The sequence below is a fragment of the Camelus bactrianus genome, chromosome 21 (genome assembly GCF_048773025.1).
Source record: "Camelus bactrianus isolate YW-2024 breed Bactrian camel chromosome 21, ASM4877302v1, whole genome shotgun sequence".
NCBI classification, from domain to species: domain Eukaryota; kingdom Metazoa; phylum Chordata; class Mammalia; order Artiodactyla; family Camelidae; genus Camelus; species Camelus bactrianus.
In genome coordinates this window covers 2339656-2364795 of record NC_133559.1, presented here as the reverse complement: position 1 = coordinate 2364795, position 25140 = coordinate 2339656, and the positions used below count along the sequence as shown (strand labels likewise).

The following is a 25140-nucleotide window of genomic DNA, read 5'->3' as shown; positions in this document are numbered from 1 at the left end:
CGTACAGCCAAATGCATCTTAACTGACATGACAATGTATGTGATGCATGGGGGAGTGAGGGGTTAGCCAGGGAAGGACATGTGAAGAATTTAAGAAACAGCAAACTACCAGGCCTCGGGAAGGGATGGCGTGGGGCAATGGGGGCAGTCCCCAAACCCTCGCTCTAACCTGGAGTGCTGCAGCGTCTCCCGGAGGGCCCGTTATGACACAGAGTTGCTGACCCAGCCGGCCGGGCTCTGGGGGGTGGCCTGCTGAGGCGAGGATTCTCGGCTTGCTGCTTCCGAGCTGTGTGACCTTGGACAAGTTAATCATCTCTCTGAGCCTCAGTTTTCTCTCGAATAAAATGAGGAAGAATGAACCACCTTTTGAAATACAAGGCTTTTAGCACAGTGCCTGCTACATGGTCCAGTAAAATGTAGTGGCTATTTCTGAGTGTGTGTCTGGGGCCTAACAGACCCAGCTGTCCAGAATGAGGTTGTCCAGACTGGTCACTGGAGGACCATGAGGATGAAGACTCAGGGACACAGGAGTGAGCTGCAGTCCTGAGGTGGGCAGTCGGCGGCCATCGCAGGGTTATGAAAACTCTCCTGCAGTGTGTCCCTCTGGGGACCTCTGCTCTGGGACCATCTGTGTGAGCTCCGGCTGAAGGCAGTCATCTTAGTTACCTGATGACAATGCCTGATTTTAAAAGTTTGCCAAAGCCCATCCAAAACACAGCTCTGATGGCATACGCATCTAACCTTACGTTTTATACGTATATTCATTTTAGAAGCTGATGCCTTAGTATAAAAATTAACCTGACCCCTTCACCTAGAAGCAAAGATCCCAGATCAAATCCCTGGAAGGAACTTGTCTTTACAAAGTGTCTCTTCACACAGGGGCAGCATGTTCAGAGGGAGGGATAAACCACCAACTGAAAACGCGTCTCCAGGTGGAGAACCCTCTGCCCTTGGCAGTCTGCTTTTTCCTTCTTCATCCAGCTCTCTCTGAGAACGGAAGTTAAATGCTCTTTTCCTTTTGATGTTAAGATAAAGTTGTGGGTCTCAACCTTCCAGACATGAACCTTCCAGAAGTTCTGTTCCTGGTTTCTGCTTCTCCTACCACCGGGGAGAATGCAGGGCAGAGCAGAGGATACCAGAGTCAGAAAGGGGCCCTGGAAGGGCCGTGGAGGGGCATGGCTTCTGCATCGGTGTAACAAACCACCCTGAAAGGTGGTAGCTTAAAACAACAGTCGTTTATTGGGTTCACGAATCAGCCATCTGGGCAGGGCTCAGCGGGGAAGGCTACCTGGGGCCGGAGGACCCACTTCCAAGATGGCGCACCCATCCACGGGGCTGAGCACGCAGCCAGGGCTGAGTCTGGGGCCCCAGACCCTCTCCATGTGGGGCTCTCACAGGCTGCTTGGGCCTCCTCAAAGCATGGTGGCTGGGTTCCAAGGATGAGTGTCCCAAAGCCTGGGAAATCACATCCGGTCGCTTCCGCTGCCCCTTCTGCCAGGGGTAGTCACAACGTCTGCTTAGAATCAAGGGCTGGGGACCCAGCTCCACCCTGGGTGGGAGGGTGGCAAGGTCTAGGGGAGCTCTGGAACCGGAGAGAGAGGCATGCTCGTCTTCAGAGCACACGGTCTGCCCCTGCTTCAAAGAGACCTGGGTTCATAGCCCGGCCCAGTCGTGTCTTCGCTGTGTGGCCTTGGACAAGCTCCTTAACTTCTCTGAGCTTCAGTTTCCCAAATGTTAAATGGGGTCACTCTGCCTAAAGTGGGGAAAATTAAAAGAAGAGCCTGGGTGCCGTGGGCTTGGAACACGCTGGTGTCCTTTTCTGTTTCCACACTGGGATTGTCACTATTACATAGAGAAATGGCTTTAGAAACTGGTGAACTGAATCATTAGTTTTATTGCAAGTCCCTGTCATGAACCAGACAAGACTCGGAAGAGTAGTTAGTTTCCTGCCCCTGGGCCACGGGCAGGGATGTCTGACGCGTGCCCGTCGTTCTGACCCAGCATGAAGAGCCCGGCCACCTTGCCTCGTCGAGTCCTTCTCCTGGGGTGTCCTGGGGGGTGGCCTGGCCTCGCCTTCAAGACAAGAAGGCATGCCTGTTCTCGCCACACCTGACTCCTCACAGTAAGAGTAATTTCCTTGGAAGCTTCTGAAACCTTCCCACCTTCAGGCCAGACGCAGACAAGAGGCCTCTGGGGAGTGGGGGGTGGTCCCAGGAGCGCTGGGGAGTTTTCAGACGTGGTGCTGTTTGCTGCACACGGAAGGGCCAGCTGCTGGAGGTTCCGACTGGTGTATCTGAAGATCCTGGGCAGACAGTGTCACGGGGAATGGAATCCTGTCCAGGAGGGCAGAGGCTCCCAGCTGCGGGGAGGCCAAGTGGCCCTCAGACCCGGCTCCCACCCGAGCCAGTCAGGGGGCAGCCAGTGTTACTGCCCGGGGACCCAGCACGCTGGGGAGCACTTCTCGGAAAAGGCCTCCCTACTCCTTTCCCACGAAACGGGCAAAACCCCAAACCCCCCCGCTGCTGCCACACACACGACTCTGTCTAGAAGCTGAGCCCTGCTTCCACGCTGGTGGGGTGGTTTACCCAGTTAAGTCACTGAACCCTTTCTGTTTGTTTCATGAAAAGAAAAATTCTGTTCGTTTTAGCCACATTGTTTGTTGTTTAAAGGAATGAAATAATTAAAACAAGAAGAACTCTATATACGTTTGGATTTTTTCTTTATGAGCGTGTAAAATGTATAGGTAGCTATCTCTTTTTATCAACACAATTTAATAACTTTTATTCATGACTCACTGATTGATAAATACCTTTTATTTAACAAATACAAATATATACAAAAGATTAGGTACTTAAATGCACGCTTTTCCTGGGGCCGCCATAACAGAGCACCACTAATTGGATGGCTTAAAACAACAGAGATGTGTTCCCTGCAGCCCGGAGGTGAGACGTCTGGGATCAGGGTGTGCCCAGGGCTGGCTCCTTGGGAGGAGCCACCCGGCCTCTGCCCCGCTGCTGGGCTGCCAGCCTCCCTGGGGCTCCCTGGTATACAGAAGCACCGCCCCAACCTCCGCCCCCGTCGTCACATGGCCTCTCCGTGTCTCTCTGTGACCTCACCTGGCGTTCTTCACTCTGTGTGTCTTTCTCTTTTTTTAAAAACTGCCTCTTTGCCCATCTTTGTCTAAGCTGGATTTAAAAAACCAAGACAACAGGCGTGCATCTGTTCTGTCCCAGGACGCAGGGTCGCCCTAGCGACGCTGTCCCCACCAGGCTGAGCCCTCATCTTCAAGCGGTGGTTCTCCACACTTCCGGCCAGCAGTCAGCATCCTAAGTGTGCCCCTGTCTCCCCTCCACCCCATTTCTGGGGACTGCCCTCATGGAAGGAGAGTAGCAGCCGTCCTCGCAGAGAGTCCACCCTCCTACCTGCATATTTTTGAGGATGTTAACACCCAGGGAGGGTAAGTAACTTGCCCAAGATCATGGTCAGTGGGGGAGCGGGGAAGTGAACCCTCGCCTTACAGCACTACATGGCCCCCACCCTGCTTCTCATCTAATGTCGTGCTTCCAATCTGCTCATGTTGCTGCAAACAGAACAGCTTCATTCTACAGTGTCAGTGTAACACAGTTCCCACCATGTGCAGAGACTGCTGGGGTCCTGTCCATTCCCCTGGGGAGGGACCCCGGGCCACCTCCAATTCCAGGTTTCCCTAGCCCACACTGATGAACACCCTCACTGCTCCACGCTGGACAAACGTGACCCTTCATTTCTGCCACATCAGTGTTGAACTGCAGGGTCTGGGTTTGGGGTACAGTGTGGACCGTTTCTATGGAGGAGTCTGATTTGTCAAGGAGGAAGTGCCCTTGGGAACTGAAGCCAGAGGCAAGAGCTGGGGACCAAACTTCAGCATGCTTCTCCGGCTGTCAGTCAGGATGCAGGCCACGGGGTCCGGACTCTCACTCACTCTCTGCTCACATCCAGGGCGCCCCGAGAGGGCTGACCTTCAATGCAGAAGTCGAGGTCAAGGTGAGAAGGGCACAGAGGTGATTCCTAAGTCCTGGTGGATCTGAGGACAGAATCCACTCTCCACAGTGACCAGAGTGGTCTTTCTCTAGTGTCAATCAAACCACAACTCACTCCTAAGCTCCGCAGATGGTCCTCAACAACGCCCCCTGCCCTGAGGCGCAGAACAGCCCTCCCCCAAGAGACCGACCTTATTTCCCTCCCTTGAGCCTGGCTGGGCCCATCAATGCTCCGGCCAATTGGGTGACAGTCTGGGACATATGAGCCCAGATCCTAAAAAGGCTGGAAGCTTCTCCTTCCCTCCTCTTGGAATCCAGGCACCCCACTATTAGAAGCTGGAGCCACAGGGCGAGGCCACAGGGAGGAGAACTGAGGTGCTTTGATCAAAAGTCTCAGCTGGGCTCCCAGCACCGGCCGGGAGAGCAGGCCAGCTCGGACGTCCAGCCCAGGAGATGCAGTGGAGCATCACATGGAGCGGAAGAACGGCCTGGCTGAGCCCACTCCATCCACAGAATCCTGAGGAAGAAGAAAACGGTTATTGTTTTAAGCCACTACATCTAGGGTGGTCGTGAAGTGACGCGGAAACATAATCCACAGAAATGCACATGTACGTCCACCAAGAGGCACGTCCCAGAGCATCCACAGCAGGTCTAGGGGTGGGAGACTGGACCGGAACCAACAACGAGCCTGGGTCCCAGCGCACGCCGGAAGGCCACCCAGCAGTGGAGGTGAGTGAGCTACGCACCACTCCCTGCAACAGCCCGAGTGAACCACAGACACACATCCCAGAGTGAAGATGCCCATCAAAGGACCACATCCCATACGATTCCCCGTGTGCAGTGCTTGTGCGAGGCAGGACTCTCTGCTGCACGGAACACCATCCCTCCCCAGGCCCCACCTCCTGACACCATCACACTGGGGGTAAGGATTTCAACACAGGAATGTGGGGGACACAGACATTCAGTCCGTCACAGGGTTGGGGTGGCCAGAGGGGGCCACAAGGGGCTTCTGGGGGCGAGCTGAAGTGCACAGATCTGCACGCTGCTAGCAGGGTGCGCTGCCTTTGAGAAAACTCACAGAGCTGCTTGCAGACTTCACTGTATAGATGTTAGACTTCAACACCAAGTTCATTTTAAACACGTAAATCAGACTTTTTTTGGTGATCTACTGCTGCACAGCAAACCATGCCAACACGCACTGCTTTGTCATTTCTCCATTTCTGTGGGTGGGGAGTTTGAGAGGGGCTGGGCTGAGTGGCTCTGGCGGGGCTCTCTCCTGTGCTTACAGTCCCACGGGGACTGCAGGCTCCTTCATTCACACGCCGGCCCCTGGGCTGGGAGGCTGGAACACTGGGGCTCTCTTATCTTCACATGGTCTCTCCGGCATGGGGGCTTCTGAAGAGCCAACCCCCTTCAAGGCCATTCAAGTCTCCAAAGGCATGGGTCCCGAGCAGGGCAGACAGAAGCGACCCCCTTGCTCCCCTGTCCTAGAATCACACACATCACCTCTGTCACATTCTACTTGTGAGACTGTCTCAGAGTCCTGCCCAGGTTAAAGGGAGGGGCATACAGATCTGCCATCCCTTCTGAGAGACGGGGCATGCAGGAATTTGCAGACATGTTTTAAAACCACCCACGGATCAAGCCATTCTCTTTGCCAAAACCTTGAACAGTGGACATCACACTGAGAGCAAAATTCACACCGGACTGGCAGGATCAACCTGGCCCCTGCCCACCTTTCCCACCATTTTTTCTACTTTCTCAGCCTTCTCTGCTTTCTACTCCCCACCACCCCAGGCCCCCCCTGGCCTCTTTGTGGACCCTGGAGGTCAGCACACTGCTCCCACCCCAGGGCCTTTGCATGTGCTGCTCCCTCTTCTCCCTGACTATTGCCTGTCCCACTCCTGGTCATCAGGCCTTGGCTCGCTTCTCCTTTCCCATCACTCCATCGCACCACCTGCTTTTACTTTCTTTGTCACACTTTGCTGTCTTTGAAATCAGCTTTTCTGCTGGTTTGCCCTTTCTTGTTGCTAATCATCTGCCAACCAGAATGGAAGCTCCTTGTTAACCACCACGGCCATGCCTGGCGCTTGGTAATGTCTGTTGAATGAATAGGTGGATAGAGAGTGGACGGAGTGATGATACTAAACACAGAACTAACATGTGCTCTGAGTACGTGCTAGGTGCTGGGGCCCCGGGACGGTGGCATACAGGCAGATGGGGCCAACACCGCCAGTGAGTCTCAGGCAGCCAGACAAGTGCTCAGCTAGTGCTATGAATGGAGCTCCCAGACACAGAGGAAGGGGCTGTGTGCTATGGATGCTCCCAGCATCCACTGCCCTTTTCACAGGTATCTTCCTGGTCCGGAAAGTCAAGAACTACATTTCCCAGACCCCCTTGCAGCCTGAATGCAGGTCATGAATGAGACTCAGCCAGTGAGGTGCAGGTGGCCAAGACCCAGAGGCAGAGGGGAGGCAGCCTGGAGCAGGTTCCAGCTCCCGCTCGGTTCTGCAGGTGTGCCGCGTCCAGCGTCCCGTCACCCGTGCTGGGGAGGCAGGCGGCCAGGGTGGGGACTTCCTGACCGTGGATGGCAGGCACAGTTGTTCTTGAATTGGCAGGACCAGTGGCAACCTCGTGCCTCCTGTTTCAGAGAAACACGAAGCTCTCTTGGCAGGTCAGTTCTGTGTTGCTCGAGTCAGCTCTGGAGGCCCAGCCAGAACGTCCTCCTCCAGGCAGTCCTGCCATCTGGGAAGCCCCGAATCCCCCGTATTCAGTGAGTCCTTGGAGGGCACCGTCACGTCACTGGCCGTGGCTGGGATGTCTGAACAGATGAAGAGGGTGAAGAGGGTGTGCTTGCGCAGTGCTGCACTCACTGAAACCTCAGCAGATCCCCAAACATCCTGAGAAGAATGGAGGACTCCAGCCCGCCACCTGGAAACTCCGGCTGCCAGGCTAAGGGGCACCCATATAGTCAGTGCCCAGGAGGCTCACAGCACTGCCCACCTTCCTACCCACATGCTTGTACAAGACCTGGCCGACTGGCCACTTTCTACAACAGCAAATACAAAATTCTCTTCTTCTTCTACATGACGTGGTTTTAAAAAAGAACAAAGCCAAAAGTCTGTGTCATCCTGTGATCTGATCCTGGCACTACCACTAGCACGGCTGTGCCAAACCCGATGAGCCTCTTACCCTCTCTGGTCTCCCAGTTTCTCACTGTAAAATGGGAGAAGGAAAGAAAACCATATCAAGTCTGAATGTCTAAGATTTCTTTCTGTCCTTCTTTGTGTGTGTGTGTGTGGTGTGTACATGGTGTGTGTGGCGTAGTGTATGTAGTGTATGTGTGTGTGGTGTGTGTGTGTAATTCGTTCCTACCACCACTGAACTCTGCACAGCTCCCTGTACCACTCCCCACCTCACTGTGTTGGTTCCTATGGCTTGAAGAAGGTGATTTTAATTTTAAAAGTTGTTTGTTTAAAAGTTGTTTTTACCATAGAAAACATCAAGTATCCAAATTTAAAGGAAATGCTGTGACCAGCCCCATCCGCCTGTTGCCAGCTTTGACTATTTATCAACTCACGTCCAACCTTGTCTCATCGCCAGCCCTCCCCCGGCCCTGCCCCTGGGTTATTCTGAAGCCACGTCCCATCTACACATATTTTCCTCAGTGTCTTTAAGAGACAAGGACAGAGCTGGTTTAGATAGTGACGCAACTGCTGGTCAGATGAAGCATTTTGTTCCCAAAGTTGTCTTTGAATTTGGGTCACCTCTTCACAGTGTGGGAAAGCACCTTTGCCAAGAACAGACGCTGCGGACGTCTCACAGACGCTGCAGCACAAGTAAGAACATCCATACACACTGGGTTTTTCAGAAAGCGACTTTGAGAACTTCAGGAGTGATTCTAGGGTGGTCTGAAGTCAACTGTCCTCGAGAAACTATCAACGTGACATGCAAAGCAGGTGATTTAGTTTAAAGCCTGCCTGTGCTGGGCCCCAAACTCCTGCAGCACCAGCCCCAGCCCCTCACCTACAGCCTAGGGCGAGCATCAGCGGTGGCGATGAGCGGGCAGCCAGGGCCCCTGCGGGCTGAGGCCCTGGAGCTGGACTCCCTGTCAGCCCGTGGCTCTACAGCTCCCGAACCTGTGGCCAAACAAGCCAGGCCTCCTCGGGGCCTAGGTGACCCCATCTGCAGAACAGGAACAATCATCTCAGTCTCTGTCACAAGCTGTCTGGGAATCAAATGAGATTCAGAGTGCACAGGAAGTGCTCTGCGAGCCCTGGGGTTCCAGGACCGTCTTCCTGGTTTCCAAGCCCCAGTGACGGCTCCGCGGCCAGATGCCGGCTGTGCTCAGAGACGGCCTCCCGACAGGTCAGCTGTACGTGCCCGTGCTAACCCGAGAGAACAGACCGAAGTATGAAAACTTTGTCTTGTGAGCCTGATCCTCCTGGATCTTCTGCTATTTCCTCCGCGCATGAGCGAGCCTGACACAAGGCAGGCATTCAGCCTCCCTCTCACGGGGGAAGACAGCACAGAAACACCCTTTTCGAACAGAAAGAACTGAGTTTGTGCAACAGCCGCCATTTCAAAGGCCTGGAGGGACAAGGGGAGGATTGTACATCGCATCTGGGGCTCCTCACCAGAGCGGCTGGCCCACCGGACAGTAAACACGCCTCTAATGGAATCAGTTCTGGGGCAGCAGCGCCTCTTCTGTGAGTCACAGGCGGTGTGCTCCCGAGACCTGTCAGGGTGAGCACATCTGTCCCTGGATGGAGGCCCTCCCACAGCACAACGTGAACGGCAGCTCGGAGCCCGGCCCTGAGTCGCCCACAGTCTGTCTAAGCCGCTGTCCTGGGGCCCTCCGAGGCCAGTGAATGTGAGTGGACACGTCCAGGGATGCGTTCATGCCTTCTGCCTGCATCATTCCTGGCCGCCTCCGCCCTGTGGAGCTCCTGGGCAAGACTACGTGCAGCCCAAGGACACTCAAGCTTTTAACACACGTGCTTCCATAGCAATAAACTGCATACGTATACACATTAATCGACCAACAAAAGTCACATCTTGCAACGTCATTTAATCAGAACTCCACATGATTAAGTAACTGGATTGCTCCCTGTGCCCCCACCCCAGCCAACAAGCCACCAGAAAGGCCTAGAGCCTTGCCACCTCGAGTCAAATGCCCACAAAGTGCCTTGTGTGTGCTCCCTGAAGGTGAGGGGGTGGGGACTCAGTGACACCCCAGGGAGATACAGCCACTCCTGTGAATGAGGGCCACACCATCGAACGTCAGAGGTAGAAGGCCTGGCCTCTTGAGAGCTAACACAGAACCTGACTGTTCAGAAGAAGAAACAGAGGCTCAGAGACAGGTAGGACCTGGCCACGGCACGCAGCTGCAAATGGCAGCACGGCTCCAGCGTGGCCACCCAGCACCGGCCTCTCAGAGCTGCAAATACCTCTGAAAGTGGTAAAGACAGAGAGCGTCGGTACCCCTCCCCTTGCCAGGATGGAAGCTCAGAAGGACCCCCAGGACCCCTGCTGCCCCATTTCAGACAGGAAGCATGGAAGAAGGAATGGGTGTGCCGCACTCAGGACAGAGGGCGGCTGCCCTGAGGAGGCAGGACAGGGGACCTGGTTGTTGGACGTGTGTGTGCGTGTGTGTGTGTTTCACGGGAGGGTCTGGGGGATCGGTTCCTGCCCCAACACAGCCTATGTCTATCTGGCAAGAGCTCCCAGACTCTCTGGGCAGGACAGTCCATGGGGAGAGGTGGGGATTTGGGGGCCCTTCCTGGCCTGGGAGGTTGGCCCTTGGCCAGTGGGAGCGGCAGGCCATGGCCACTTTCCTCTAGGACACACCTGCCCTATATGGGAGGCAGGGGGTCCCTCAGTCTCGTGATTAATCTACCCCCTCAGAGACCTTGGACAAACATTTAGACTGGGAACTCCCTTGTCTCATTTGTCCAAATATTTGTAGCTTGTGGGTCAGTCAGTCATTTCCTGAAAGGTTAATTTGGAGTGGTTTCGACCCACACAATCTCCTTCCCCCCCCAGCACCGCAAGGGCCAACCTGAGCATCTCCAGTGTATCTGGAAGCTTCTGGTTCCATCCAGGGCCCCTCTGACATCCAGGATGTTGGGGGGAGGTGGGGGCAGGGAGTGAGGTAATGTTTCCGCATCTTCCCTCCTAGGACGCTCGGCACTGGATACAGGAGCATCTCAGCTGCTCCTCCTGGCAACTCTGGTCAGGCAGGATTCAGAGCTGAGAACCCCAGGGCCTGGCCCTGGGAAATGAGCTGCTCAAGCCGGTGGCATGGCTGGTGATGGTCTGGGCCTCATTCGAACTTGGCTCTGTCCAATCCTGGACTCCAAGTCTCCCACAGACTTACATAAGTAGATTCATCCATCTGTTCATTCATTCCAGCAGCCCATAAGGTTACTTTTTATCAGCATCCTCATGACTTTTCTTTTGGCCATCGTGCATCATTTGCTAAACCTCCTCCTGGCTCAGACTTAATTCTCCAGAGCCTCTAGGGAGCAGGTATGTTTTTTCCACCGTTTTACAGATGAGGCCACTGAGGTGCAGAGAGGTTGGGTAACCCACCTAAGGATGCACAGCAGGAGGAGAACCACTCTGGAAGCCAGAAGTTCTGGCCCCACCAAGCTCCAGACCATTCCATTGCTACATTCTTACAACCCACCTAACGGTGTTCCCGCTACAAACTGGGGTGGGGATAGCGGGGCGTAACTGAATTTGCCGTCTGAGGAGAGGCTCGGTGGATAGAAGCACCCCATGGAGAACTGACTTTGCTCCTGGCAGCGCAGCGGCTTGGCGGCCAGTGTGCCCCGCGGCGGGGCCTTCGGACTTGGACTCGGAAGCCGAGCCGGCAGGGGGCGGGTTCGCAGGCAGAGGCGGGAAGGGCCTGGCAGCGCGCTCCTCCCGCCGGGTCCCGCAGCCTGTACTTAGTGCTCCCTGGTAAATAACAGCTCTGGTTTCTGCTAAAAGGATTCATTCCCAGAACACAATAATTTTCATCTCCTCCTCACTACAACCCATAGTTTATGGCTAAATATACGCCATAATGAGCCGCTGGCCTGATAGCGTCGTTAAGGAGATATTTGACCTCGGGTTTAATTGCAGGATGGAATAAACGGCTGGGACGGGCAGAGGGGGCCCGCCAGCTTGCAGGCAAGTTGAGGGCTCGGCATCTGGCATCCGCCAGCCCCGGAGAAAGTTGTGCGGCAGAGAAAGCGGCTCCTATGGGCACCCAGGAGCCAAGTGCAGGTGGTGTGGTCCTTGGCCAGGGCTGCCCTGGCACCCTTGGGTGTGGGTGGATTCGGGTGGCTGTTGACGCTGGAGAGCGGCCCTCTTGCGACCAACTCCCTCTTTTTGCCTGGCCCCTGCTTTCCAAAGTCCCCCAGAAAAAAAGCCGCCCCTACCCCCTGCCCCCTCCCCTCGGCAGAACGCAAGGCTGCCTAGCTGAGTGTTAGGCTTGGGACGCCTCACCCCCGAGCGCAACAGACTAAACATGGGCTTGAAGTGTTCCCAACACAAACCTCCTGTATCTGTCCTGGCTGGGGAGGGTGCCGGGGAGCCCGGGATGCAGGCGCCCGGCACCTGCTGGAGAGAACGAAACACGTGCTGGCAGACAACTCATGGCAAGCAGGGAGGGGCTCCGAGAAGCAACCTGCCTCTGGGCCTGTGACCCCAGCGCCTCCACAGGAAAAACGTGGCCTGTGACCTCCATCCGCGCCGGAGGAGGGGGGCGGATTCCGGACTGCGGCAGCGGAGAGTGCACTCGGTTGCTGCTCAATGTCAAGACTACAAAAGCCGTCAAGGGAGTGTCAGCTGAGCGCACGGCTTTGACAAATGACAACTGTTTGAGAGAAGGGAGTGCCAATAACTGTGATTTGGGCCCCAGTTACTCGACCTTGGTGGTTCCTATCTGGGAGGGAGTGGGTAAGCGAGTGAAAGCCATGGGCTGCTATTCCCCCAGAGGCACCCGCACACCTGGGTTTGCACCTCCCACATCAAGACCCTTTGGTTTTGAGTTAAGAACATCCCCCACCACTACTCTTCAACCGATTGACTCTGTTACCTAAGACCTGGGACGCATGCCGGGATGCAAACTCCCAGACACAACAAAGGGGTCCCAGGTCAGTTTCCAGGGGTCGGCGTGGAGCCCTGGTGGGCAGGGGCGGGGGGGGGGGGAGGGCAGGCACAGCCCTTACATCGTCTCCCCTTCCTGTGTAGCTCCTCCCCACAGGTGGGCGCGCTCCACCTAAACCCGCAGTCAGAATAAGTCGTCCTAAGAACAGCTCTCCTTTCCTGGGGAAGAGTCTACCTTCAGAATCCTAACGGCCAAGTACTCATCCCCCATTTCCCTCTTCCTGGAGAGACATTTTTTCCTTTGGTTCCTGTGACTTCTTAGCTGCTGGGGAGCCAGGCAGATCGCTGAGTCAGGGTGAGCCTGGCCTTTAAAGCCTATTTGACTAATGTCTGTGGGCTTTGTAGTACCCGGGAAGCAGAGATTCAGGACGGGGAATGTGGCCCGGACACTGCTGGAAGCCCAGGCCGGGTGCTCTCTACGCCACTGCCACCCATGTGCAGCAGCCCAGCACCCTGCGCACAGAACCGGAGGCTGAACTGATCCCAGAGGGTGGAGCAGCGTCTACACAGAGTGTGGAAATGTACTGGGAAACCAGAATCTCCCACCCCAATGTCCTCTACAAGATTAGACAGGGCCCTGAGTTGGCTACACAGCCGTCAGTCTCCAGATCACTCTGCCTGTGGAGACTTGGTGCACGCTGTTTGGAGGGCTGGGGGTGCGTTTCCACGAGGAAGCATGTGGTTGTGATCCCTGGTGATCCCCGAGGGGTGCAGCGCCCCGCATCAACCTGCCTCCCACGACACGGAATCCCTCCTGCTGGCTGCCGGTGGGGCGCTCTCTCCAGCTGGGTCCCGCTTTTCTTGCTCTGGTTCTCATTCAACTAATGGAAAGGAGGCAAAAGCCAGCACATGCCATGGCTGTGCTTTCGAATCAACAGAGTAAAAGAGGGCAGTGAGTGTTGAGAAAAAGAAAAAAACTTCTCTGGGGACGGGGGAATTGCAGTGGCCTTTGGAAAGCCAACTGCTTTACCCCAGGAAAAAGTCATCCAGGCCAGGAAGCAAATGTCAGAGCCTGGGGTAATTACATTATTTTTAAAATAAAGAAAAGAAGAGAGACAAGGGGAAAGCTGGCGGGGGGAGGAGAGAGGGAAGGCTGAGTTTACCCAGCCCCAGTGTCCCAGAGAGCTCTCTGGGTACTGTTAGAAAGGGGCACTGCAGGACTTAAATTAGGGTTCTTATCCAGAAACCTGATTGTGCTGCTGTGGATGGGGGTGGAAATGATAGCAGAGTCCCGATTTTGCAGAGTGGAGGGAGGAGACATGACAATTTCACCCAGTTAGAGGAAGATGGTCGGGGTTCTGCTAAAGGTCTCAGTGGCCCAGAATGCAGCTCCCTTCGATTGGACCTGGGACGGGAGCACCACCAGCTCCATCGGCAGGCTGTTTGTAATTCCACCCTTTTTTCATTAACATAAACACCACTTGAACAAAAATATACATGGCCACCTACTTCGCGGGAAAGACGGCCCAGCGCCCACCGGCCTGGGCTCGCCCACAGGCCAGGACCCCCTGCATTCGCGGCGCGCCCCGGGGCGCCCTTGTCCATGCGGTCCACGCGCTGCGCGGGCCCGGACTGAGGCCGCCTTTGGGTGACTTTGAAGCTTGAGGCCTCCCAGCTCTCCAGCCGTCCCCCCACGGTTCAGCCTGTCATCCCGGCTGGCTGCTGCCGGAGCCCCAACGGAGGTGCTGAGTTGTCAACGTAAATTCCTAGTTAAGCCACTTGTTGATAAAGCCTCAGGGCAAATTGGTGCCTCTTTACCTGCCCGCCCCCGCCCACCGCGCTCGCCGGCGCGGCTCTAATTGCAGGCGGAGCTGGTCGCCGGCGGCAGCCTCGCACCGAGCTAATTGAGTTGGAACCCGCGCGGTCTCCGTTCGGCTGGACGCCTGGAGCGGAGAGGCGGGGAAAGGAAGGAGCTGCGGACGGGGGGCAAGTCGCCTAGGACCTCTGGCCTGGGGGTGGAGGCCCGCACGCGCTGGGGTGGGCTTTTGGTGGAGGAAGAGTAATCATGCTAGGGGGTCTCTGCCGTCCACAGAAATGCACGCGGTGACCATCTGGCAGCCCTCGTTGGTGTGCCAGCCTCCGGCATCCGCGACCCCGAAATCCTGGCCCTTGGTTCGCATCCCCTCCCGGCACGTGTGTGTCTGTACGCGCTCCTTGCGCCCGCGGGGATCTCCTCCAGTGCGCCCCGCCCCACATCAGAGCTCACCGGAGTCCGCCTGCAGTCTTGGGTCTGAGCGTCGCCCTCTTCCACCCGGCTCTGTATCCCCATTTCGGGCCCCGCGCCTGCGCGAATTAAAAATCGGGAGGGTTTCCCAGGCCGCAATGGGAAATCAGCCTGACTGGTCCCGGCTCCGGCTCCAGGCTCCGTCTCTGGGAGCACACGGAGGTTCCCCGTTTAATTCAGGCCCCTAACAACGTAGCTGGAATTGTCCTCAGTTTGATGTTTTTCCCCCTCCCTAACGTTATGGCCTAATCATTGGTCTCCGTTATTTCCCATTAGCAATACAGACACATCCCAAGCAATTTTGCACTTTAAGTGCATTTCCTGGTTTTGCAGGGGAAATAAAGTTCGAGGCACCCCGGCTTCATGGAGCTTAGAGTCTGATCCCAGTGTCTCACCCTCTAGCGGCAACCTAGGTTGCATTCAGAGTCCAGAGCGCAGACCCTTCCTATCGGCCCCTCTCCCGTGGGCCCAGCGGCCGCGGTATCCGAGACTGGATGGTCCCACCACGGTCAAAGGGACGCTATGGGGCCCAGAGACGCGCCCGCACTTGGTTTCCAGAAGGTGCCTCTCTGCGAGCACGAATCCCGGGTGCGCCCTGGTGCCCCAAGCTCCGACCTCTCTGCCGCGGGAGAAGGCTGAATCCGACCCCTCGGCTCCCACCCAGGCAGGGCCAGGCAAGTGAGGAAGAGGAGCTCACTGCCCCCACCTCCCAAGACCCTACCCCCGTCCTGAGAGTTTTCGGATTTGCAGCTCCAGCGTCCGGCGCCCCCTCCCCGGAGATGGTCGAGGTAAAATAAACACCGCATTCAAGCAAGCAGAACCCATCATTAGCCCAAAGCACGGTTAAAATAATTGCTTCGTCGCAGACCGACAGCAGTAGTAACCAGCCTGGCCTTCCCGGGACCCTCCCGCCGCCGCTGCTGCCAGAGCCTCGGTGGACGCGGAACCAAGTCGCAGCCGGGCCGTCCCCGACCCCGAGGGGTGGCGCGCGCGGCACGGAGCCCCGCGGGCCTGGGTCCGCGCGGCGAGAAACGCTCCCTGGGCTTCCTGCGCGAGTCAGATGCACCGCCTCGGCCGAAAGCCAGCCCTCCACAATTATGTCTGGGAGGCGACGTGAGAGTGCTCGAGTCAGACTCGAAAAATCAGAGTGAGTCTCGGCTGCTTAAAAAGGAGAGAGAGACAGAAAGAAGTTAGGGGCAGGTAGGCGGCGGTGCAGGGCAGGCAGCCACCCTGAAGCTAAGTCCTTTAAAAAATGCTGCTTTGCAAAAAAACGCGGAGGAAACGTGAGCGCGGTGGCGAAGGGGGTGTTGGGACACTCATTACTGGTCCCTTTAAAAGGGCAAATTTGATTCCTAATTGAGTTAGTTTTCATGGCGAATTAAGTGGATCTTAGCCCAATTTAGGGGTGGGAATGACCCTGCGGAAGTTTTGCCTGCAGCTGCCATGTGGACCTAACTCTTTCAAAACGTTAACAGGGAAGAGGGAGGTGGGAGGAGAACAGAGATAAAAAGATTGATTTTGACCTTGGGAATATAACAAAATATTTGAAGTATTTTGAGCTTTTTGAAATAGCTGGTTTCCAATGTCAGGGATAGAAGTTTTGCATATAATTAAATTCTAATTATTAAGAAAAATCCCCAGGATAAAAGTTAATTGGTGCTGGGGTAGAGAAGTGAAGTACTTATATGAAAACCACGTTCCCAAAGCAAATTAGTTTTTAAAACGAACCCAAGCTAGGCTCTGTGTGTGATCAAACTGTTCCAAGATTTAGTGTATCTCATGCACTGAAAAAATATTTTCCAAAATAAAGGAGTATGTTTCAGAAAGTTTGAGTGGCTACTTTACATTTGATTTTAAAATTCTACAGGGTAGAAAGCTGCCAGCTGGTAGGAAGGTGAGCACTGATTGAGAGGCAAAAATGAGAATTGGAGAAAGGGACACAGCATTTTAAAAGTCAAGGACCTCTGCCAGCGCTGGGCTAGCGGAGCAGCAGGGCAATTGCCCCAGGTGGAGACCTAGTGCCTGGGCTGGTCGGACCCCTACTCCAAGGGCTGGAAGTCCACTCCTGGGGGGCCAGGGACCCCCTCAGTCCCCAAGGAGCTCAGCCAATGGCACTCCAATGTCTGCCTTGCTCCAAGTCCTCCTGCCCCAATTTCACTCCACAAAAAGAGTGGCAATAAAGAGTCTCCCTCGACACCCTGAGGGAGAGAAGTCTGGGGTCTCAGCAAGCCCTCACCCTCAGCGAGACAAATGCCCTGGAGGAACGCGGACGCGCAAGCCAGGCCCCGCCACCCACCATGCCTGGCGCTTCTCAGAAACCAGACTGTTGGGGACCAGTGCCGGGGAGTGGGTAGGGTGGGGTGGAAGCCCCTGGAGGGGGTCCCAGGGCAGGGACCCAAAGGCTGGAGGCTGCTGTTCTGTTACTACACGTGGTGGAAAGCTGGAGGTGGGACATACGTTAAGCAGGGCCTCCGAGTTAAGAGACAACCATCTCCCCTCTTCTTCCTGGAGGTGACAGTGGCAGCCCAGAGTTGGGACCCCACATGCGCCCTGGGGAGGAGGAGGGAAGTGTCTTACAGTGGAGCCACGTTTAAGGAGCCCTGACTGTTGGCCGGCTGCTCTCCTGTCGGCGGAATGGGCTCAGCAACAAATCCTGGGCCCCGCTGGGACACAGCAGGCGCTCTCCACTAAAGACGACGCCTTTCTTGTCTAGCCTCCGGCAGCCCGAGGGTGGAGACAACTTTATTTTCACTATCATGCAAATGAGAAAAGGGGCACAGAGGTCCCACAGCAGCGGGGGCAGAAAGGTGGGATTCTAACCCAGGTCTTCGGCCGCCAGGTCCCTGCTCCTGCGGCACCCCCACAAGGGATGGGAGCCCAAGAGGGACTCTGCTGACTGCAAGAGGGTGACCAGGGACCAAGCCTGGCCCGGGTGTGTGTAGGGGGACACACCTGAGACTTCATCACCCTTCTGTGTGTCTGAATTGTCAAATGGCTGGAGGAGGCTCCTCTCCAACCCAGCCAGACACTCTGCTCCCCGAAGTAGGCGCCTGGCTTGTGAGCTATGATCCCTTCGATGCTGCATGAGGTGGGGGCCCATTTTCACTGGTGGCAAAACAGAGCACCCGGGGAGGGGACTGGCCCAAGGTCGCACGTGAGCCGATTCCCCTACTTGAGTTCACGACGCCAAAACTTGGTCTGTCAAGCTGAGCCCCATCGGATTTCAGGACCATCAGGAGAAAGGGATGAAGAATCTCACCCCAGTGCCCCGAACACCAGGGGTGAGAGAGCACCCCAATAATAACAGCCAGGCTAAGAATTACTCACAGCTCTCTCAACTACCCAGAAGGAGGTACTGTCACTGCTCTGGTTCTGCAGATGAAGAAACCTAGGCACAGAGAGGTAAGGCCACCAGCCCCGGGTCACACAGCAGTGGAAGCCAAGCTTCAGTGTGGTTTTACTTGTTTAAGAATTTTGCCCTGGTTCACATTTAGGTGCCCCTTTAGCCCCCTCCCAAACCCTGCTCAGAGTACTTCCCGGTCCTAGGGCCGCTCCATGGATGGGTACTGATCTTTTCCCCATTTTAAGATAAGGGAAGTGGAGGCACCCAGAGGTGAAATCACCTGCGAAGGCCCCCCCCCCTTCCGTGCTGCCCGGGCCTCCGCCTAGGGCTTTACACTCACAGGGCCCCAGGGACAGTGGAAAGGGCCCCATGGCGACCCTTCCTGGCTCTTGGGGAAGCCCCACCCCAGGGCTAAGTGAGATGTAGTCTGGGACCCGCTCCTTGGAAAACTGGACTCAGAGAAATTTCCAGTACAGAGTGGCCACAGCCTGTCCAGTGCCTGAAGTCCCGGAGATACGTGCCCAGTGTGTGCCCAGCTGGGGCTGTGCCTCCAGACACGCGTGCATGCACACATGCCCCTCTGATTCTCTCTCTGTCTCTGTCCCTCCCTCCCTCCCTCCATCCCTCCCTCCCACACACACTCCTCTCTCTCCACTCGGAGCCCCTGGCCCAACCCTTAGAACCTCCCTGCCTCCCCAGACCCAGGAGTCCCTCCTTCCTCTCCTCCACGGGAGCTCTGTTTCTCTCTCAACCTTGGCTTTGATCTCTTGGTGTGTGAACCCCTGCTTCTCTCATAATCCGGGGGTCACCCTCCTCTCTGAGTTCTGGTGACCAGAAAACGGGGGCCTTTCGGGAACGGGGTGGGTCTCCGTGTCTCAGTGCCACCTGTGCCTCTCTGTTCTGCGCGCGCACGGCAGGCTGCCCGCACCCCACGCAGCTTGGTCTGCGCAGGAGCTGTGTCTATCTCCCCGTGTCTCACACACACACAGCTGGCGGCCCTGCCGGCGCCGGGGCTGTGCTAGTCCCTGCACACCCACGTGCAAATCCTCCCAGGGGTCCCTGGGGCAGCTCGGACACAACCTGGCTGGGACAAAAGGACCCAAACCCGACCTGGGGGGAGGTGTGGGAAGAGGAGGTCACCTTCCTCAGCAGGCCCGGGGCTCCAGGCCGCCTGCAGGCGGGTAAAGCCCCTTCCCCTCCCTGCTTCCTGAGCCAGGCCAGGTTGCGCAGGTTGTTTTCTTCCTAGAAATAACGCTTGTTCTCAACACCCTCTAAGTGGGAATAGACAGAGCGTTACAAGCTATAAATGGAGACCAACAGGCACATTCTGAGTGTGCACACTGGCAGGTTTCCGGGAGCAAATTGCTGCTTTTGATTAAGTAACAAATCTGAGCAGGCACCCCTCGGTCCCCACCTGGCCTGGCCCTCGGCCCTGGTCTCACGCTGTTCTAACTCCCTCTTCCCGAAGGTCAAATGCGTGGGTCTTATTTTTATCTCCCCCTCAAATCTGAAAAACAGAAAATACCTGAGCTTTGACATTTAATTTATAACTTCCTTGTTTTCTGTCTTTCTGAACCCTGTTCGTTTTCCTCTTCTGTCTCTCCGCTGCACCCAGCCCCAGACTGATGTCCACGGGGAGGCCAGCCCTCTGAGTGAGCGCCACGGGGCAGCCCCTTCTCTCTGCCGCGCCTTCTGGGAGATGCTTCTTTCTCCGCCTCTGTGCGGACTCTCTGTTCAGAAACAAGATCCGGGGCACACTCCCTCCCGCACACACACATCCTCACACATCCCCTTCGAGAAGGAACGGCTTCTTGCCATCTTTCTGAGCACAGCTGTCCAGGCAGCGGGGACAGAGATCCGCCGGGTGCCTCTGCGCCAGCCCCTGTGGGAAGGAGAGCGGCCCAGGCGTGGGTGGGTGGTGGGGGGGAGCGCCAGGACACGCTTTGTCCCCGGGCCCTCCTCTGTTCCTTAGAGCAGGGTGCAGAGAACGCCAGAAAACTCCCCAAAATCTCACAGGGAAGAGGGCTGTAAATTCCTGGGCTGCAACGTTGTCAAATATTTCATTAAAGAACGTCATGGAAAATGTGTGCTTTCGGGTAAAAGGCCAAGTGGAAGGGCAAACACAAGCCTCTGTCTCTCTCTTTTTTTTCTTGACCAAAATATGAACCTCTCTCTAATGTATAGCTGACGGGGGAGATTAACTGCCAGGCCCTGGGTCAGGGACAGCCCTCACCACAGCCGCGCCCTAGAAGTGGCCCTGGTGGTCCCCACAGGTGGGATTTCCGGGCCCCAAATGTGCCTGTGCCGAGGGGGTGTGGCAGGGCCTGTGAAGCCAGAGGGTATGGGTCTCTCCTCCTCACTTGCGGGGACCCTAGGAGGAACTGAAGGGGCCCCGGGATCTGGATCGCCGCTGACAGGAGGGGACGGCGGGACTGCTGTGGTTTGGACTTTGGTCGGCAGCGATGCACACGAGGGGGGACAGCATCCCGAGCCGTGGGTGTGCAGCTCAGAAGGGGAGCCTTCCCCACAGCCCCGCACGCCAGGCACCGGGGCCCCCCGGGACTGGGGGCCACATGCCAGTGCTCATTCTGCCCACATTTTTTGTCTCTGCATCTTTTCTGTGCTGGCTGCAGATGGAGGTCCCGGTCCTGAGTGCATAGCCTCTCAAAGACCCACACACAGTGCAGATCTTCCCCACATCTCCCTCCCATGCCAAGGACAGCTCTCCCTTCCCAGCACAACGAAGTGCGGGAAGGCTGCTCTGTCACTGCAGAAGTGAAGCAGGAAAAGCACTTCGCTTCCCTGGGACCTGAGATTAAACCAGAGCCAGCCGCCCAGCGTGTGGTTGGGGTTTCTGAGCTAGTGATGACCTCGAGGCGCCCAGTGAAGGCACACAGTCAGGCCTCAGTAGCCTTTAGCTGTGTGATCTTTACGGTTTCATTATTGCATGTTGGGCTGCATGCAAACCGCCTGACAGTCTTGGACTCGGGTCGCCATGCTCTACCGCAAACACACCGCCTGATGCTGGGGCAGATGCAGCGTCACTGGGTAGACCCTCTCCTTGCAAAACGCCGTGCCCAGTGCGCTCTGTACCCATGGCATCACAACGCACGTGCTTCGCAGTGTGCGTGGAGACCCATCTGCCATGTGCACTGCGACCCGTCCTGTCACACACACCCCCCCCCAGCAGCCCGCGCAGCTGCAATGTCCTGCCCAGGACGCACTACGCCGTCCACTCCCCCAGGCTCTCCCGTGTGCAGTCTGCTGTACCACACACACGCTGTAATGCTCCGTGTGCAGGGCTCCTCCTACCGCACTCCAATACACTGCACACGTTTGTGTTAACTGTTTACACCTTACACTATTCACTACGTGTGGAGCCACTACGAGGCACCCGCACTCCATAAAGCTCAGCATAGGAAGCGCGGTCTATTTGCACAGCCCAGGCTACTCTGCACACACAGGCCTTGCCCTGCATCCTCCAGACACTACTGTGCTTATGGGGCACTATTCGGGGTCGGGGTCTCTCTAGTTCTACAGTTCTTGCCCCTCTGAACAATATTTTGCACATTGGCACGCGTGACGTGTGCACAGCTAGAGTTTGGGGAGAAATATCCCACTATTTTGTGCACAGATCATCCTATAATGGGGGGGATGCCCTCTCTCCTCCTGACCCTGTTTCTCCCCACAATCGTCCCGTCTCCAGGGGACAGTCACCACAAACATCCTACCCCGCTAACCCCCCCAGCGACATCCCCAGGCCAAGCGGTTGCCTTTACTGCCCAGTGCCCACCTGGTCTGGGGCCCAGCCCACACTACCTTGTGTCGCCTTTGGACGTTGCCAGGAAGGGGTTGGAGGGAGCGGGGAGTGGGGAGGCACCGGCCCAGCGCTAATGCAGAGCAGGGAAGGCGGGCGGACGGGGCGGCTGCCCTCGCGGTGGGTGGTCGGCGGCCGCCCCCTGCCCCCGCCCGCCCGCCGCCCAGCCGGCACAGTCCGAGGTGGATCTGGTTCCCCGCTCGGGTTACGGCGTGCTCTCGCCCTGGCGGCTTCACTTAAGCAATTAGCCAGTAAAAGTACCTTGGGCTTGGGGAGTGGGAGACATGGCAGGCATGTCTGTTTTTACACCCCCCCCCCATTTGGGGATTCCTGGGGCCAGTGTTGGGGTGCAGGTTAGATTTGGGATTGGAGGGGGTTCTTCATGGATCTTTAAGCTAAGAGCAGAAAGCTTCCTGCATCCCTCTCTGCGTTTTCTCCCGCTGTCCCTGGAGCTGGGCCCCTGGGAGTTTTGTTTGTGTCTTGTCTGTTTGGATTACCTGTCTTTTTCCACACTGTCCTGTCCTGTCCAGTCCTCCCCGCAGCCCTAAGAAATAGGTGCCCTTATTCGTCCCTTTTGTTTTTTTGAAGATACTAAGTTACAGCTTGGAGATTACAGCTAAGATCACTGTATCCTATACTTTAATGTTGCTAAGAGTAGATCCTAAATGTTCTCACCACAAAAAAAAAGAATGGTAACTCTGTGACGGGTCGGAGGCCATTTTGCCACAAATACATGTACCAAACAGCACTGCACACCTTAAACTTACCCGACATTACCCATCAACAGTATCTCAAAAAGCTGGGGGAATAAATAAACCAACAACGCCCACCCCCGCCAAAAAAACTAAGGCACAAATGGCTTAGACAATATCCCTACTCAGTGGAGGCTGGATTTAAATCCTCAAATCCAGACCACCACGGCCGTCTGCAGGTAGAGGGTCTCTGCCCTGTACGCTGGAGGCCTAACCTGCTCAGACCTGGATTTATATCCTGGCTCTGCAGAGTGACCTAGAAATTGGGGCAATGTCACTGAACCCATCTGTAAAGGGATATTGACAATATTGATAATACTGACTTGGTAGGGGCATCTGTGGAGATTAAACAAGTATCTTTAGAGTGTTTAACCAGAGTCCTGGGTTCATGAGTAGGAAGTTGTAGATTCACGGATGGGCACCCAGGCATTTGGTAAAAACTTGACAGTCATTCTACAAATGTCACAGGTTTGTGCTCTCCAGAAGGGGAAGGTGTAGGGTTGTAGGTCTGAATAGTTTATCAAAGGAATTCAGAGCCTAGAGAAAGGTTAAGAGCATCTGAAAGTGCTGATAAGGGAAGCTCAGTGCTGGGTGCACAGCCAGCAGTCGATAGGTACTATTGCTGTTGTGCCCATGGCGGTGCACAATTCTATCGCCATGAGTTCTCTAATGGGTCTTTGTGCCCTTGAGCCTGGGAAGCCAGAGGTGTGTGTGGGGGCAACAGAAGCATTTCTAAACCCCATTCTTTCCACCCCTGGCCTGTAACAAGGCATCTGGGAGGGTAAATTAAAAGGCAGTCAGCCCTTTGAGGTGGAGCGGAACCAGGGAGAGATGTCTACTTGGCAGCACTAGCTGGACCAAGCAGGGGCCTCAGTTTCCCCATCCCTAAAACATATGAACAGACAAGACCCTTCCTCAGGGGCCTCTTAAGAGCTGAAAGCTTGGTCTCTGGGCACCTGGAAAAGCCTTCCTTGTCATGCCTGTGGCTCTTCCAGTTACTAAGGGGACCTCCGAATCACAGAGCTGGGGCTCACCCCCCTCCCCTGTACCTCCCACCTCGACGGAGATGAGGGATTGGGGAGCGCTTCCATCTGCCACACTTCTGAGGCTCCGAGGCCACTGTGTGCCTCAGTGACTGCGGGCCTTCCCCTCGACCCTCCGCAAAGACTGAGGGGTAAATGGAGGCCAAGTGGGGCCTGGACTCCGCACTGCCTCCCAGGCAGGCCTAAGTTTTCCCACCCCAAACACACAGGAGCCCCCAAGGAGCTCACAGGGAGCCAGTGAAAAACAGTCCGGTTCAGGAGGGAGGAAAACTGATCTGGGGGTTAGCCAAAGATGGAATCTGCAGCGCCCTCCCAAATGGAGAAGGCCTAGGAGGGAAGGGGGCTATTAGGAAAAGGGTATCCCCCCAACCCTCCTGCGCTGTAGAGCCCCTCACTTTGGAGGCATCCGGTCAGTGGGGGAGGAGCGAGAGAAAGGGAGGGGTTACTATCACTTTCTGGGAGCCTGGGGGTTTGCGCTGCACCCCTCGCTGACTTAGGAGCGGGCAACCTCCCCCGCTCGCCTCTTTTTTTAAAGGCCAGATGTGCTCCCAGCAGCTGGCGGTAGCGACCCCTTCGCGGAAACTTCCCTCCCGGCGCCGCGGGGCCTCCTACCCTGCAGCTGCCGTTTGGCGGAAAAAAAAAGTGGTGGATGGAGGGAGAGAATGTGAGAATGCGTGTGTGGACGTGTGCGCGGGAGGGGAGCGGCCGTGTCTGCGATTGCGTGTGCATGTGCGGCTAGTTGTGCGTGGGTGACCGCGCCACGCAAGAGTGTGTGCACGTAACCAAAAGTGTGTCCTCAGCGGTGAGCAGGCATGAGCGTTCCTGCGAGGGCTGGGGCGCCTGAGCTGTGAGGAGCGTTCTCTGGGAAGATGCATGGAGACCATGCGCGGTGCTCAGGCTGCCTGGGGTCGATGGATGCTGGCTGGGCTGCGTGAAGTGGGAGTGGGTCTGCCACTGAGCGTCTACCTGCGCGACGACACAACCTCACACGACGCGGTCACGTCCCACACTCACCCTTCCCCAGCCGGCCCCTGCCTGCACGCGAAGCCCAGCAGGGAGGGCCGGGGAGAAGCGCAGCGCAGAGAAGGTGGCTTTCCTGTCTCCGCGGGCGCGCTCCGCCGCGGCAGGCTACGCCGCCGAGACCCCCAGCTCCTCTCATGGACATGTCAGGCGCCCCGAAGGTGACGAGCCCTCTACCGCCCAGGCTGAAGGCGTCGGAGCGAGGAGGGGCGTCAGCGGGTGACAAGGAGACGAGGGAAACCTGAGAGGCCGGGGGCTTTGAAAAGCGCCGAGGGCCGCACTCCGAGCTCGGCACACTCCTCTCACCCCACCTCGCGCCTGAGCGCGGCGTCCTGGCTCCTCGCGATGACCCGTGAAAACACCCCTCTCCTCCCTCCTCCGAAGTCTGCAGGCGAACAGCACTCACCTGGGTCCCCGCGTGCGGCGTTGCGCCCGGCTCCTGCGCCGTCCTGCGCTCGGCGCCACCGTCCCCCCGACCCCGTCCTAGGCGGCACCTCGGCGCTGGGTGGTTGGCGGGGGGGAAAGGCGTGCGTGAGAGCCTCCTGCTGCGGGCAGCTGGGCGCGCAACGTCCGCCCGGGCCCGCGCTCCCCGCCCGCGCAGACAGCCTTCCGGAACCTGGCCTGGCGCGCAGTGTCAGAGGCCCCCGCGGCGGCGGCAGGCCGAGCCCACAGGGGCATTAGGCCAACTCCCCCCGCGCACGCGGGATTCTCTATTATTATTATTATTAAAGAATCCCCCAGAACGTGTTTACGTTGAGCCGTA

At 56.6% G+C, this 25140-nt stretch overlaps 1 long non-coding RNA gene across 1 annotated transcript; it reads right to left on the bottom strand.

The window, feature by feature from the left end:
- Positions 1-2790: 2790 nt before the first annotated feature.
- On the bottom strand, positions 2791-25140 carry LOC141574338 (uncharacterized). The gene is made up of 2 exons (XR_012501245.1): positions 24784-25140; positions 2791-4535 (listed from the first exon to the last, which is right to left on the bottom strand). It is a non-coding gene; the product is annotated as an uncharacterized LOC141574338 (long non-coding RNA).